This window comes from Natator depressus, chromosome 1 (assembly GCF_965152275.1).
Source record: "Natator depressus isolate rNatDep1 chromosome 1, rNatDep2.hap1, whole genome shotgun sequence".
Classification (NCBI taxonomy): Eukaryota; Metazoa; Chordata; order Testudines; family Cheloniidae; genus Natator; species Natator depressus.
The window spans coordinates 74,800,112-74,811,716 of record NC_134234.1 but is presented as its reverse complement, the minus strand read 5'-3'; the positions used below and the strand labels follow the sequence as shown (position 1 = coordinate 74,811,716).

Below are 11,605 nucleotides of genomic sequence, written 5' to 3'. Positions count from 1 at the left end.
GATGATTCTGTAGCTTGATGGTTACACCGGGTGGGGCACCCACCTGGGTCCAGTTCCCCTATTCCAATGACTATTTAACTACTTAGCCACAGTGGCACAGCTTCAACAGGAGAGAATGAGGAAGCCCCACATTGCTGTGTCCTATAGCCCAGTGGTTAGGACAGTCACTGCAGAGATAGCGTACAAATCTTTTCAGCCCAGCAAGCAAAGAGAGAATTAAACCTGGGTCTCCCAAATCTCAGGTGAGTGCTTTAACCACTTGGCTAAACATTATAAGGGTGGCAGCATCGCCACCACCACTGGCAAGAACTGCTTAGGCACCAAAGCCATCGGTCACAATTCAGAGCAGCTGCACTTGTATTCCTCCTCCATTGTCCAATAAGGGCACCCACTTAAAGATTTCCGGCTCATAACCATCAGCTTTCTTGGGTAAAGACCTGCATTTCTCTCCCTCCTGACCAGAGCTTTTTCCAGGCTGCACAATTCCCTGCTTCTCCTGTGATATTCCCAGCAAGCCAAATTGCCTAAACGGACGAGCCTCTGCTCTTTGCTTTCTCTCCAGAGGTTATCAACTGTGTAATTGCCTTCAGTTGCACGTTACCACACAGCTCTTTATAAACAAACACATGTACTCTTAAGATGAAAGAATTACAGAAAAAACATGTTAAAGACAAATAACCTATACTCATGGTAAAAAGCTTACCTCAACTCCAACCTTGGGCTCTTATAGGTGTCCTTCCTTCAAAACCCACAAATGGGTTTCCCCTGTATTTACAAGTTAATAACTGTTTCAGATTCAGAATCCAGAGCAACCATGAATAGTTCAGTCTTTATACAACTTGGGCCTTTAACTTTGGCCTCATGTAACAGTTGATCAGCAGACAATAGACCACTTTTTAGGGTGTAGCTTCAAAAATCTGGGGTTCCTGGCTTTTCATAAGCTATCCTCTTAGTTCCCCTTTTCTTCATTAACATTTACATCAACAAAACCCCAGGGTAACTTATGGTCATTTCAGAATTTCCCATGATGTTACAATCCAGCATCTTGCAGCAGTGATGGGCACATTGTGGCATGTTTTCCTGAACATCACCAATTAGCACATCTTTTACAATAATCTTACAATTTTACTGCTACAGGGTTAATCCTGATTCAATTAGTCATGTCAGCTTTATTCAGACCTAAGGTCCATTATGGCTATGTTGAAATTTGACAGGCCTCAGTCCTGTGGGCCTTGTTTTACAACCGTATCTTACTTATATACCTAACATACTCTTACCAACAATGTATGCTGATCAATCATATACTAGCCTACATATTCTTACGTTTATACCTACAGTTTAAATCTATTAATCCTTATGTAATGAATGTATATGTAACCACAACAATAGATAACATAATTAACTGATTATATAAAATAATTAGCTACTGGTGTGGATGGTGGCTCTGGGTCTAGTGTGGATCCCATTCTTAGGTGCCTACCTCTCCCCATTTGTTGCAAAAGGAGCCTTTGTGCCTAACTACGGCTTTATGGTCCCATTGGTGTTTTAGTGATTTTCTCAGCACCTAAAAATTAGACATGGAAACAATGCCTAAGCCTTTTGTGGTGCTGGGCCTGAGTCTGATCTGTACTGAAGGTGAGGAGTTTGATCCCCAGGAATAATCATGGTCCCTGTATGCATTTGAAGCTGGGTTTTGAAGAAATTTTCTAAAGGTGAAGAGTTACGAATTAGTTCCCTTGCGGTCAGTTGCAGCAGATAGGCTTGTTCGTTAAAGAAACTGAGCTATAGTCTCACCCAATCAGTTGTATCACCATATACGAGGTGGACATGGATCAGCATTCACATCACACTCCCCGTCAGTAGCCAGCCCGTGCCAGAGAAGCTAATTATTCAACCAGCAGTGAGGATTGGTGAGGAATCCTGGTCACGTGCCACCTGAGCCATGTTGTGCATATGCAGTTCTCACAAAACATCAGTTTCCAGTGCTCACAAATCTAACCTTCTATCCAAGTATTGCATTAATTTGGTTAACTTATTCCCTGTCTTTGCATCTGAATGCACTAGTTATTCCCTGGTTCCTTTCATCTTTTTCAAAGTGTATAGGACCTACGAGACTTGATTTCAATGAATCTAGGACTGTACTTATAACAGGGCCTGCATTCCTTGTTTAACAAACAGAGTGGTAGATAATCCATTGTGGCTTCAGTAATATTATGATTATTAACTGCTGCCTATTTGGACAGTGTATGATTATTATTTTTCTCTGCATTAGCATGCATTTGCAGGATCTAAACTTATATTAACAAGTCCTGTGAATACTATAACTGGTTGCAATGCAGAAACTTTTATGTCCACAAGAGAGAGCTCTTGTAAAATTATATAGTGTAGCTTTAAAAAAGGAGCACAGTTTTCATATAGATAATGAAAAAAAATAAGTTTCAGTAATTAGTGTTAAGTTTAGTTATAGTATTTCACCTTTAAACCTCTTTATGTAGAATTGATACATTATTTTTGTATTGATTGAATTCAATAACAAGTAAATAACTTGCACACATCTAATTTCTTAAATAGGACAAAGTTTCGGCATCTGATTTTATTTCTATTTAATAGTTCCTAAATCATTCATATCCATAGAGAAGTGACCCTTGCAAATAACTACTGTGTCAATCCAATATGAGATGGGGTGAACAGGGTCCATCAATCTTCATTAAACATATCTCCATCATCCAATTTATGCTTACAGAGTTCAAAACACCTCATTGACCGAGATAATCTGGCCTTCTATATTTACATACAGTTCTCTTTACTTCTGATGCATGTGCTATATTCATTTTGATTCTGCTCCTAATGAAGTCAAAGACAAGACTTCAGTGATTTAAAGAGGTGTAGGATTCTGCCTGTTCTGTGTTAATTTCTAATCTTTAATTGAAAAGTCTACCACCTGCTTCATTTTGTATTGATTTTAAAAATCTGCTTTTACAAACATTTTCATTTTTAATATCATTACTTTCCCAATGCACTTGTCTTGAACTGAACTTTCCAGATGGTACCTAATATCTAAGCATCTTTTCTGTAAATTCCAAATTTTAAAGTTTCTACAGTATGATAAATATTGAATTAAAATAACAACCTTTCATAGTCACAAAAATAGCTCACCTTTCTGATCTCATTATTTTGTCCCATGCTTCCTCTAAATATAATAGCTTTCCATCTTTGGGTTGCATTTCGTAAAATATCCATGACTCATTAGTTGAAAAAACAGCAAAACCCCCCCACCCCTTTTGATTAGTTATAATTGGTGCCTTTCATCGATTGTTCCAGCAATGGCCCAAGAGAAGTTAGATAAAAAGCATTCCTGCTTCTGTCTAGACAGGGGTGATTCTGAGGTATTGGTGTCATCTGGGGTATTGCTCTGTCTCTCTGGATTGACACAGAATGTGGTCTGCACTCTGTTCACATTTGATGTAATACAGAGAATGATGTAATACAGAGAATATACTTTTATGCTGTAGATTCAGTGCTGCAGATCATTGTACATCTATAGCTACAGCATCCCCAATCCAGCAAGGTACTTAATTGGGTGCCTTACTTTAAGGGTGTGAGCAATCCGATTGATTTCAGTGTAAATACTTATGTACTTAGACTTATGCATGTGCTGAATCTGGGCCTTAACTCTTGGGAACATATACAAGTAGAACAAAGTCTTTACCTCTGTTTTGTTCTTGAAAATGAAGATTCATCAGGCACATTCTTTACAACAAAGGACAAAACACTGTATGCAGAAGACTAAATCCTGAGTGTAGGTATTATATCCCACAGCTTATAACTAACATGATTATTTTTGTATCTCAGACACATATATCAAAACTTTCAGTCTCAGTTTAGGTGACTCCTCTAATGCTAATTAGCTGGCAAGTAAGGGGCATGTGATAAAAAGGAAATTAAGGAGAATCTATAATGATTAAGAAGAGGAAAGACAGAATACATAATATATCTAGGCCAAAAATTCCAAATGTGTGTAGATACATTTAGGTACCTAAATACATGTTTATGCAATTAAACAGTGGGCTGGTTTTCAAAAGTGCTGAAAACCTGCAGCTCTTAGTGAAATCAAGAGGAGCTCTGAGTGCTTAGCATCTCTGTAAAAGAGGTTGCTTTTTAAAGTGATTAGCTACAGATTTAGGTACCATAGTTTTGCACTCCATTTGGCTATTTTGAACACATAGGCCTGCTCCTGCTTCTTTTGACTTCACTGGTAAAAGCTCCCATTGCTCTTCCAAGTTTGTTCTTCATGATGATATTAATTTTGAAATACTACTCTTCTGTTAAAATGTACCACCTAACATTCTCACTTTACTGTTGTGTCAGGAAACATCAATTTTTCAATTTGTAAAGGCACATTTGATAATGCAACTGGTTAATGATGCATCAGTATTAAATATTTAAATGTATATAAATGTTGTTGTTCAATATGCATTTCATGAACATTTGAAAATAGATATCATCTTGTGAGATTTCCTCTGAACATCTGCCAGCTTGTGCATATTATTGTTTCATCCAATTTATTATCTGGAATTCAGATTAAAATATAGAATTTTGAACGTACAGGAAATTACATATAGAATTTGCAATATCTTTGGAAACTATGCAAATAAAAAAAACCAGAGATGCACATGCAGCAAAAGCCTGGCACCATCACTCTAAAATTTAGGGCAAGATCAATCCTAGTTTTGTGACTTGCATCTTTCCTGAGAATGAACCAAAATCAAATCCTGGCTCTGAACAGCAAGAAATTTGAGAAAGTTTGGTTCCAGATTCAGTTTTAAGCTGTATGACATGGGCACATCTCTAATAAAAACACTCTCTTTAAATGTAATCACTATTTATTAACAGTCCAGAACAATTCATTATTCTCCTCACCTCTTCTCAATGGTTGGATATCAACTCCTCCCTACAACTAGAGCTAGTAATTTGAGTTAGACACCACCTTGCAGAAAAGATCTGTTACTAGGTTATTTTGTACATACCCTTGTAAATTGAGGATTATCTCTTGTTTAGTCTCATTTTAAATGACTCAAGTTATAGTACTCCCACTACTTCCATTAAGATATCTCTATCTAATTAATACACTCTCACACTTTGGAAAGTTCTCCTATAGTTTCAATCTATATTGCCCAGTTTTATGCCCATCCTCCTAGTTTTTCCCTTTGAATCACCCTCAACAATTCAAGAATAAGAAACTCTAAGTACCGTGTGTCATTTGCCTGCTATATACAGATACTACACTGTTACTAGCACAGTGTTATAATACATTGCAAACATGACCTTCAGACAAGCGGTAAATACGTATGGTGCAAAGGAAGTCCACAAGGTCAGAAGCAGAGTTGAAACTGAGACCCACTGTGGCTTCTGTAATCTTGGGACTAATGTAAATTTGTAGCTGCTGCACTCCCCTCTCCCAGTCAGAGGGGAGTTAGATGATGGATTTGAGTGATTAGCTACAACCTTTCATCATTTGTCTACCTCATTCCAAAAGGACTCCTCCACAGAGTGCAAATGCTATGGATTCTCTGTGAGATGTCCTTAGATCATGTTCCCTCATACCCCACCCCATCTTCCTGTTTTGTGGCAGAACTTCAGCAGTTTAATTTACGCAGTGATATGGGGTATCTGAGGGAAGAATTTTCCTGAGGAGCTTCCTTCCTATAGACTACCTCAAACTCAAGCATCCAGGATCCATTTCTCCTAGACTATAAAACCTGTTAAGTGCTGTTTCAGTGTTTGGCATTTCTTTGGTTTACTGTCTAAACAGCATGAAAACAACATGCCAAGGTGGTGTGAATGGATGTTTAAGTTACACATCAGGCATAAATTTGTCAGTAAGTGGGAAAGCAGTGTAAATTACACCAATCTGCTGTTATAGGGAAATGAAATTCTGTCCTAGTCTAAGGGTATTGCATGAACTCAGCTTGCATTTGCCGACTCCAGGATACATTTGGCTGAACCTCATTCAAAGTCTGTAACTGCAGGGAGGAAACAGTAAAGCCCAAGTCTCTGATTTAGAGCATTTTGAACCTATAATATTATGCCAGCGCTTACATGTGAATTCTCCAGTACAAAAACTTTGTATATTAGATTTATATATCAGTGGTCTTGATTTTACTGACTGTGTATAATTTTGGCCATTTTAATAAGCATCAAAACCTTATTTGAACTCTGCTTCCTACACGTCCTGTTGATTTTACATTCTGATGTGAGTACTACAAGTCAATGCCCATGAGAAAGTTTGAGTAAGATAACTACTTAGTGAGAGGTAATTCCTTGGAGCAACGCAAAATGTAGTAGTTTCAAAGGCCAGGCATATTTTTTCCACACAATTAACACAAAAATCATATTTTAATGGATATGCCTTAAGCAGGTGTGCACATTATTTAAAGATTCTTTTGGTGAATGCATAGCTAAGCAAACTTTCTTATGTGGTTTACTTTTGTCTTCCCTAGCAGCTCGCATAAGAACAGGGAGTTTTTGTTCTGCAGGGAACGACATATCAGTATGAGCCAGAATGAAATGTATCTGATTATCTGCCAGAATTACCTGAAAAATGTTCTTTTAGTCAGGTTTTACTTTTTGCAGATTCTTACTGCTGTTAGAGGCAGCATTTTATGGTGAGCACTGGGCATAGCTGAGGAGCGAGATACATACAAGATGAGGGTTAAGTTGAGGTTACTGCTCTGTGTGTGCCTGTTCTTACATTGTACTGATACTGAATGAGGTGGCATGAAACTATACTTGCTATCATGCTGTCCCCTGCCAGAGTGTCCAAATAACTAATCTCCATAATGGTTCTCATAGGAGTGCCTTGGAGGAGTGCTTTATCCTAGGCCCTGAGTACAGGGGCACCTTCCCATTAGCTTGGTGTTCCTTGAAGGGGTGCTCGGTGCTGGGATACTGTCAATGTAGCTCTGAGCCACAGGTCTTTGCAGTGTATTTAATATCCTGCTTGCTACTTAATATGCTGTCTGCTATTCCCTCAAATGCATTGCCTTTCTGAGGATCTAACCCCAAAGCCACTGGTTTTGGTGCTGCAGAGGTGCTCTAGGCCTGGAAACCCAGAAGCTCTTTATGATGGAGTGGGTGGTGAGGTAGATACCTTGAGGGTGAGGACATATACATTTTGTCAGCTGAAAACTTCCAATTTGCATTTTGATCTATTTATTTGCCTCTTATCCCCACTTTTTACATTCAACCCTGACCCTGCCCTGTGGCCTGCACCTGGCCCTAGTCTTTGTTCTACCTTGCCTCTTGCCCATGCATTTTCTACAGGACAGGCCACTCAGCTTGTAATTGCTAATTTCCTTCTTGCATGTTGAGTGTCTGTATGCATGTAGATCTCATGGTCACATGCAAATGAATCTTTAAATAAGTACAAACAGATTAGACAGATTGGACCGGCAAAGGCATAGGCATCAGAAGTATTTGCATATTTGGCTATCAAAATTACACATTATTGAACACCCTCTCTCCATTAAGCCCCTTGCTGAACTGAATGGCCAAGACACAGTAGCACTGAGAGGGTATGTGCAATGATGATTGAGCTGTGGTCACGTTGATCTGTGCTGCTTGCTATTGGCTGAAGCCTGAGAAGCAATTGTATATTGGCTTTACAGGACTATCATACAGATTTCTGACAAGGGAGATGTGTGCAATGCCTGTGCTGTGAGTAACAAATGACTTCTTTGTGAGAATGGAGGGAGAGAGACAAAGAGACTGAGGATATGTGATGGTATTGCCCAGTGGACTGATTGAATCTTTAGAGGTAAATTGGAGACCGCATGCATTTTACGCTAAGACAATGAATAATATGTGATGTTTGATTTCTGGTTTCCATAGCCATTATACCTTCCTCCCCCCGCAAAAAACAAAACAAAACAAAAAAAACCAGGGACCCTCTTTTGGCCTTATTTCTTTCCTATTGTTCATATACTCTCAACCTTGAACAATGTACCCAGCCTCTCCTTCAGAGGTATCCAGCAGACAGCAGATTTGTAAAAGGATCAATTCTGCTGACAATTTATTTAACAGCATTTTTGTAAGTGGGTATAACTGGATTTTCCACAAAGTCCCCTGTGCAGCGTGGCTGTTTGCAAGCAGATGCTATGCTTGGGTGTTTGGCAGTGCTTGACTTGGGGGTCGTTAGTTGGCAAGTGTCAGATATCTCAAAGAAATATTCACTTTTCTACCTAATTTTAGCTCAGTTCTTTCTGGTCAGGTATACAGTTTCTTATATCGCCAGGGGGTCAGTAGGTTTTCTAGAGCCCTCCTTTCTCTTTACCTAAGGAAGCTAATGCTCTGCTTGAATTCTGCCATGATATAAACTAGCATAATAATTTTAAATAGATCCGGGCATTGAATTGATTTATTTTGAACTGCAGAATGTGGAATAGAGATCTCTGCAGGTGTCATCCCTGCATATTGTCTCTGTGACTGCAAAATACAAGCATGTAAGTCTGGATTGCACATCTTCAGCTTTGAAAGTTTCCTTGATTTTAGAAGTACACACTAAGCACTCCAATCTCTGCTTTTCATCCCTGGAGATCTTTGGATTGCAAAGAGCTTTTAATATTGAGCACTCTACTTACCACCAGTTACCTTTTTCATCTAAGTAAATTCACAAGATTTCACACTTTTTCTCTATCATTTTAAAAGTCCAGTTAGGTGAGATGGGTGGCATGTGACCATGAAAAAAAAAATGCTATTTTCTAACATTGATCAAGGCACTTAATTAAAATGAGAAAAAAAACAGTATTTTCCCTCGAGCCAGCCTCTCTCTCTCTTCCTCCCTCCTGCTAGCTTCCTGCTACAGATTTAAAGAAACATTATAGATCTCATTATAATAAGAGCCTAATGTGAGCTTGGAAGCATAAGGTGCTCAGTACCCAGCAAGAGCTCCTCCATGTCTGGCAGGACCAGACATTTCTATCAGCAATACATTTTGTTCAATATACAGCTCTTAGTATACACTAGCCTGAAGCTTCATCATCACCACTAGTGCCACAATGGTATTTAATTTTTCACAAGAAATAAACAGCCTGCTTAAAATACTTGTAAATGCTGTTAATCATACTTGAAGTTCCCAATTACACATGATAGTTTACTAATGTTTTAAACATCATGTATTTATGGAAGGTAATTAATTTCTCTGCATGTAAGTAAATTTAATCTTATTAATATTATACGGACAAATTAGAGTGCTATATTTCTTCATTATTTAAACACATAACCTCAGAATGGAAATAACGCTCAAGCAATTACAACCAAATGTTTTCTAAATAGAAAACCATCATCACTGGTACACTGTCTTGCAGGGTTATTATCATGCTCTCTCATCCTGATTAAGTGTGACTATTAATCCTGAAAAGGCTAGTTACTGATCCCTGTGTTCTGAGTAACCCTAGCTCACTGTCATTTTTTCTCCATTCCATTGTATGTTTTCCTTTAAAAAATAATGATGATGTTGATGATAGGACTAACCTGTTGCCACTTCACAGTCTTTGAGAGGACTTTCATCTCATTTCCTTACTTATGTGTTTGTTTTTCATCTCGCCCCGTGGGATATCAACTGTAAAGTAGTGAAATGAATGGTGTCATTGTCCTATGACACAATGTCATTAAAATGTTTGACTGAAAATTCCCATGACTCTTCACCACTGTTCCATTCCTATGCAAACAATAATGGATAGGAACTGGGACCATTGTGAAAACTGGGGAGAAAACTTGTGGGATAACACATTGGCTGGAAGTTAACACAAGTCACTATCTTTATCTTCCTGTGTTTCACATTATCACGTGTAGCTTGTGCTCTATGCCCTGAGGAAAGGAATTTGGAAATTTTAAAAGGGATATAAAACCTTATGCTTTGGGGGATAAGCCAAACCTAACTGTGGAAGTTATGAAGGAATTTTCGCTATGGGCAAGTTGTTCTGCAACTGTCCATTGTAGGGTTTCTTACTCTTCTATAAATTATCTGGTATTGACTCTTCTCAGAAACAGATTACTATATTAAATGACTCTGGATTGGAAGAATGGAAAGGTAGCAAAGAATGACCTGTTCCGTTCCTTTACCCCAGAACTCAGAATTCACAAAATCAAAATTCACTTTCCATGAGCATTTACCAACTTTTCACTAACAATCACTCTTTTGGCCATCAATGATAGAGTATATTTGTGGAAAGCAAATATCAATAGAACGTAAGCCTGCTAAAAGCACATTCACCTAAATATTCATATTGTATTCATCCAATTGTAAATAGAATTGAGCCAATTCAATTATATCAATTTTATAAATAAAGCAGCAGTCTGATGCTGCATATTCTGCACCTCCAGCAGGACTTTATTAGTTTCTGGGCTCAAGAATGTAGACACACAACTTATTTCAGCATATCTGAACTTTCTAGGTCTTGGGACTGAGCCCAACAGACTTATCTACATCCAGTTCATCTCCCTTTGTCCATGCTGTTCTTCTAGTATGCAAATTGGACCATGATCTAATTACAGTTTCAGGTTAGTGTCCTCCTGCATAAAGTTCTTATTTCTCCTGCTGGAGAACCTTCTCTTCCTAGATGGCCTTATTCCTCTCCATGAAGGACCTTGTTCCATTCTTGGAGGGCTTTCTGCTCCTCATCAAGGGCTTTCTTCTCCTTTTGAAGGGCCTTTTTCTCCTCATGGAGGGCCCTGTTCTCCTCACGAAGGGCAATTTTTTCCTCCTGGAGGGCTTTTCCCTGATTCTGAAGGGCCTTTTCCTCTTCCTGAAGGGCTATCTCATCCTTCTGGAGAGCCTGAATTTGCACTTGGAAGGCCTTGTTCTCCTCCCACAGGGCCACAGTCTCTTCCTGAAGTGCTTTTTCCTCCATTTGGAAGGCTATTTCCTGTTCTTGGAGAGCCCTGATTTCTTCCCAAAGGGCTTTGTTCTGTTTTCGAAGGGCCTTTTCCTGCTTCTCAAGAACCTTTTTCTCTTCAAAGTAATCCATTTTCCTCTCCTGGAGGATCTTGTTGTCCTCAGAAAGGGCTTTGTTCTCTGCTTGAAGGGCTTGATTCTCTTTGTGGAAGACCTTGTTCTCCACACGGAAAGCCTTGTTCTCTTCCCGGAGGACCTGATTCTCCTCTCGAAGGAATTGGTTCTCCTTCCGGAGAGCTTGATTAAGTTGCATCTGGTGGGAAGAAGGGTGCAGCAGAGGGGAACAGCTGCTCATGCCATCCTTGAGTTCAAGCATTTTGTCACTTAGCTACACCCTCCAGAGTGTAGGCTGTAGTCTGAGCTTTGTTTAGCTTGTTTTATCATCAGATTGAAAATGGAGGTGAAGACTCAGTAAGCATCTCTGCATCATGGAACACAGAATTAAACATGTAGCATTTAGTTATGGAGTCCAAAGCACAGTAATGGTAAACCTGATTTTCATACATGACAAATATGGTATATTCTCTTTCAATAAATCTATTAGGAGACTAAATTAATTAATTATGCATTTATTGGGAGTGGGGGAGCTGCCATTGTTTGTATAGTGTTTTGATCATTTAAGACCAGATTTTACTCTCAGTGACACCAGTG

At 38.9% G+C, this 11,605-nt stretch overlaps 1 pseudogene; it reads right to left on the bottom strand.

The window, feature by feature from the left end:
* Window positions 1–10,625: 10,625 nt before the first annotated feature.
* LOC141982236 (uncharacterized) lies at window positions 10,626–11,381 on the bottom strand (annotated as a pseudogene).
* Window positions 11,382–11,605: the final 224 nt, after the last annotated feature.